General features: G+C 42.1%; 1 long non-coding RNA gene across 1 annotated transcript; it reads right to left on the bottom strand.

Moving 5' to 3' along the window:
* Positions 1-221: 221 nt before the first annotated feature.
* On the bottom strand, positions 222-5,090 carry LOC102373213. Its single transcript, XR_323441.3, has 2 exons — positions 4,409-5,090; positions 222-2,819 (listed from the first exon to the last, which is right to left on the bottom strand). It is a non-coding gene; the product is annotated as an uncharacterized LOC102373213 (long non-coding RNA).
* Positions 5,091-5,807: the final 717 nt, after the last annotated feature.

The raw sequence follows: 5,807 nt of genomic DNA, 5'->3' as shown, positions 1-5,807 counted from the left end.
GGCATACTCATTCAGGACAAGAACCATCTAATGCACCATCTCCTTCTATGTTATGTGTTGCTGACAGCTCTTTCAGTAGCACACGCTACGCAAGTCTTGGCACTTCAGCAATATTGTAGAGGGAGCCTTCTGCTGCTACTGATGGGCTTGATGCACCCCCTTGAGAAAGCCTGCAACAGATGCATGATGACATACACAATAAAAGATGAGACAAGCAGTGCTGATTTTACAATCCTGGAATTTAATTACTTCAATGTGTGTTCCTCCTCATTACCCAACCTCCCATCCAGAATATGCTGTTGTCAGGAAGCTTGCATAAGCATATACATTTCCAAAACATGATCATGAACAAAACATCATCAGCAGTTTCCATTTCCTTTTTAAAATAGGTGTTCTAGTTTGTTAACCATGTTCTTAAAAAGGGGGGAAGGGGGATGTGGAAGAAATCTACACAAGACAAAAGAAATTGTTTGCAGTGATGTGGAAAGAGGCTAGGTTCAGCTAATGAGTCCAGAAAAAAAGTGAAAGAAAACAGCACCTCACCAAAAAAGGGGAAAAAATAAAAAATAAAGACAGTAGCAGAAAGTGCAGATATTTAAATCAACCTTGCTTAGATCAGAAATGATACAAGACCAGACACTTCCTGATCTACGTCATTTGGAATTGGTTTGAAACAGCACCAGAAGAATCCGGTTTATGCTGCATTGCTCCTGCAGACCAAATTAATGTATTGCAAAAAAAAAAAGCACGAAGCTACAACATGCACATACTCCTACGCCCACCCACCTGCTTCTAAAGTTCAAGGCTGTAGACCATTTCACTCTCCCTTAAACAACAAACCTGCCTGGGACACTGCATATTTAAAGAGACAGCAATTAAAAATATAAAACATGAAAAAGAATATAAGTAAAGGACAAGTTACAAAAGTACTGAAATAATTAACTTAGCAACAGTGAGGGTATGCACATGCACAACACACACTAGGAACACTGCTCTTGTTAACTCAAAGACTCAGCAACAAAACCAACATAAACAAGGTTCCCACACACCCAACATGTAACTTGCATTGTTCAAGATAGATTCATTTTGCAACTAGTCAAGTTAGTCTTGCTAGCCATTCCATGTTTCAATTAAGGTGACCTGGGTTCTTGACAGTTTAAGAAGAAATAAGAATATTTCATAGCAATCCTGTGGGTGAAATTGGTAATTCTGTAATATTACAGAAGTAAGTCTTTGCTCAGCTCCTGCAATGAATTCACCATTACTCTGCATCACAAGCTTCAAGTGCAGGATATTACAAGCCTAACTACAGGACTGTGCATCAAATCCAGTCCTAACATGTTATGGCACTAATAAACACTAACTTTCCAGAGTTGTTTAGGGACAATAACTTGCCACGTAGTACAGAAATGCTGTTTTTGTGCTCAGATGGAAGCAATTTTATAGGATAAGCTTTTTTTTTCTTTTTTAAATAATGGAGCAGGAAGTGGTTCCAAGAATTTGCCAGTTTCACCACAGGGAGTTCTTTGGCTAAGGCAAAATTGGGCCCAATGTTTCAGAGCACCATGTGAACAAGAGGATACTGCGAGTAGAAGAGAGGAGCATTGAGGAGATGTTCTATGATTACAAAGATCAACATCGTGCAGCCTTTTCTGGTTTGTCCAAGTGAGCTGCGAGGGGCATAAAAAACACGTGTCTTGCAAAAAGCGTGCTTTTTGCAAAGCAAGGACAGCTGCTGGACTTTGCCCAGTGTCTCCCAGACTGGTAAAATCCTTGCTTAAGGAGAACATACATGCAGGTCACTTATATGCAAGTTATGCCAGAAAACTCTTCATGCAATGTGCATGAGAAATAAGCTTTAGGTAAAGTGCAGAACCAACAAAACACTTATAACTGTAGCAATGAAGAGCCACCAGCATGCCCTAAAGTAATACACCATGTTAAAAAATACTATTTTCCATAGGAAAAAAAAGTGTTGTCTATATTAAAAAGCCCAGGAGCAAATCTAGGAGTAGGAAAAAGTGCCCTACACAGATGCAAATCATCCAACCCACAGACTTAATAAAAGAAGCATCTCCCGGCTTAGTAGACAAGTCCCCTAATGAAACAGGCTCTCAAAATAGTACAGGCCAGGTTACAATACTCCATACTGTTACTGGCCAGCTAAAAACTGCTAATCTTTACAATGGAATACAAACAGATCCTCTCTTGCAATGAAATCATTGTATAAAAAAAGTTGTATTTATATGGAGTTTGATCATCTCCCTCTGGTACCTTCAGTGCTGTGTAGCTCTTGTCTTAAACTTGCTTTTATCTTTCTTCCTGGATTGCAGGAATAAAGTCCTTCCAATGTTTTTGTAGACTACTAGGCCCAGGAGAATGGTGGGAGGGGGGAGTAGAAGAGGGTGACAAAGCTTGTCGCTGATTCTTGTATCATTTCTGCACATTTTATAGCAGGAAGCTGAGTTTAGGAAGGTTTTTCCAAGTTCAAGTAGTTTCTATCTCTGAGGCCTCTTCTATAAAGTTAGCAACAGGACTGAGGAGTAAGAGTGGGAACAGTTTATACTCCCCATTCGCATCTTCTGAGAGCAAGGGCTGGTCACCCATTCCCAGTATATCTGGAGGCTCGGCTTGGTTCACTGGAGCTGCCACTGAGGAGGCTATTTCACTACTTGAGGAAAGAGAGATCACAGGTTTCTCCTCCAACGGGGTCAGGAGGAGATCTTTAGGATCCTCCATCTTCCCTGAACTTTCAATTGAAGGCAACTCTTCGAGAAACGAAAGCAAAGGATTTCCCCTGTACTGTATCACCTGCATGTCTGTTGAAAAGTAAGATAAGAAACCAAAACCAGTCAGACTGATAAGAGGTGCAAGAGTAAGGTCTTATCCAAAAGGAACGAAAGGAATTACTTCCTAAGTTCTTTACTTGAAAAACAAACAAACCAGCATGACCAAATTTTGGGCCACAACCAAGAGGATCCAAGGACTGCAATTAAAGCTTGCATGAAGTAAGTAGGATGTGGCAGACTGTCTTCAGCCTGATGATAATCACTGGGTGCATCAGCACATGTGATTAAGATGAAGGAATAAACTCTGGCACAGTTTGCGCCAGAGTAGACACCATGTCTGGGAGCAATGTACATGTGTGCCCAGGGTAGCAGCAATCGAAGCTGGGGCAGAGCAGGGTTGGGCTGGCAGGGGAGACATGGGGCCAACTCTGGGCTCTGGTATCAGGGCTGGCTGGGGCACAAGGGTGCCCAAAGTGCAGAACCATGTGGCTGTGCAGCAGGCAGGAGTCTGGCTACCTACTGCTTGGGCTGACTAGGTGAAATTTATGCCCAGTCAGCATCCACACGTGTGTTTAGGCACAGTTAATTATTCCACCATAAGATAACACTGTCCCTGACAGTGCTATCTTATAGTGGCGTTAGTTTCCCACAGTCTAATAGTGTCACATATGTAGACTGTGACGCTTTACTTTGCAGCATATTAGCCTACTGTGCAGTAAAGTACGTGTAGATGCAACCACTGAGCGTAATGCATTCATTGGAGTCTAGCCTGCCTGCTGGCTATTGTTACTTTATTTAGATGGTCTCCCTTACTATCCTCCACAGTTGCTGTTAAATTTTAAAACTCGTTGGTTCAAACACATTATGTTACTTCAACCTTGTAAGTGGCTGTCTGTCCCCAGATCTTCAAATCTGAAGACATGCTAGGCCTTCAAGGCAGTGAATTAAAGGAATTTTTCTCTTCCTCTGTTTTCTCTTACTCTGAATCTAGTCACCTTCCCACCATCTGCCCCTGCTGCACTCCTTTCAACTTTATACCTGCTGTCAGGTTGCACCCTTTGCATGGAGCTACTCCCATTTTTCATTTAATCAAGGTTCATCCTTCTCCCCAACATTCCTCCTTTTGTAAGGCTTTCTTTTTCTCTCTCATTGTGTATTTGAAGTTCCCCTGCCTTTTCTATTAAGTTCCAAGGCAGAGATCAAGGCAGTTCCTTAGGCTGGGAGCATGTACTCTAAGTGTCAAGTGCACTAACCATGCTGCATTACAGGCATGGATGGAGCAATGTATTCTTCAGAGCTATAACCTGAGCCCCACATCCATTAGGAATGGCAGCTGGTCTCCTCTCCAATAACATCAAGGTGGATTAGCATGTGACCAGGGCAGATGGGAAAAGGCAACAATGAAATCTAGAATCCAAGACAATGGTGCTACCTTAAACCCCCAAGAACTTGACCAAGATTCAGTTTAGTCTATAAATTCCCACAAGCCATCAGCCCCCTCCCCCACAAAAGCCTTAACTATGGAACAGACTGGGCTCACAAATATAGATGTGATGCACAGAGAAAGCTATACGCTGATTTGTTTGCAACATAAAATTGTAGGCAAGTTCCCTGCCCACCTTTGTTTCCTGATGTTTCCCCCTCAGTTGCTGCTAGCTCTTCGGTGCTGTCGGGCAATTTCTCAAGCTAAAAGGGAAGAAAATACAGAGTAAAGCATCATGTATAGTAGAAGGGAGTTTCTAACTTTTTTATTAGCAAGTTAAATGAATAGGACGTAAAGGAGAGGACAAGCACTCACGATATTAATCAAAACCCATATATACTTTCTTTCCCTGTAAGCTCTCATCAATCCAAATAAAATGAAAGCAGGTTTTCATACCCCACAAGAAATCTATTTGCTGCCAATGAGGGCCCGGGGGGGGGGGGGAAGAAAATCAGATAGGCTTGGTGCTATATGGATGAAAAATGTTCTCCATCCAATTTTGGAAGAATTTGCTTTCTAGAAAAAAACATTCCCCCATACAGATTCATTTCATCCTAAAACAAGAAGCTCTATTATTCAGCATGATAGCCCATGATAGAAATGTTTTAAGTAATATTTAAAAGTTAAATCCAGCCAATAAAACCTGACAACATTTTACTCCTATTTATTTGATCCAAAACAAACTGGTGAAGAAGTTTGTTTGAAAAACGAAAGGGTTCTTTTTAAAAGTTTGCATAATGAGAATCCATATTCACACAAGCTGTCACAGCAGAAAAGGAATTTAAGAACTAGTCTAAAAACCATCCACACATGGCAGGTCTCTCCCTTCAGAAATATGCTGAGAAGATGCATTTGATAAAAAAAAAAAAACAAACCAAAAAAACAAAAAACAAAACAAAAAAACCCACTTTATTGGGGTTTTCTGGTCACTGTGAAGACATAACAAAGTTTTTCAGCAAATATTTGTCTTATTTATTCCCCTCAGTTTGCTCACACCTGTGCTAACCAGATGTTAAAAAAAAACAGCAATCTTGTTTCAAAAGAACCTTGTCTTGCAGAGATGACTGACTGATTTTTGGAATTCCTTTCTATTCCCCAGTAACATATTTGTAAATAGGTTTCCCTACTCCAATATTTCCCCAGCTGCATTCAGAAAATAAATGTGACCCATGGCAAAATGAGGGCATAAATAGTAGGGCTGTGCAAAGCTTTGGGTGCTGATTTGGAGGAGATCTGGCCCGATTCAGCGCCTGAACCTCCAAATCCGAATCGAATCGGGGACTAATCTCCAAATCAATTCAGAAAAGATTCAAAGGGCTTTGGTGATTTGGGCAGTCTCTGGTCTGCTGCAGTGGGAGCTGGACCTGGACTCCATGCTGGTAAGCAGGGGGCGGGGAGGCTGGAGGAGCAGGGAGGGGGACCATGGTGGGGACTCCTGCCAGGCCCCATCCCTGCTCCTCCAAGCCCCCTTAGCACCCCCCAACCCCCACGCGCTCCCCCAGCCCTGCCATGGCTGTCCTGCTTAGCCCCAGCTC

The sequence above is a fragment of the Alligator sinensis genome, unplaced genomic scaffold, assembly GCF_000455745.1.
Source record: "Alligator sinensis unplaced genomic scaffold, ASM45574v1 scaffold809_1, whole genome shotgun sequence".
In the NCBI taxonomy this organism is placed as follows: domain Eukaryota; kingdom Metazoa; phylum Chordata; order Crocodylia; family Alligatoridae; genus Alligator; species Alligator sinensis.
This window is presented reverse-complemented; position numbering and strand designations above follow the sequence as displayed.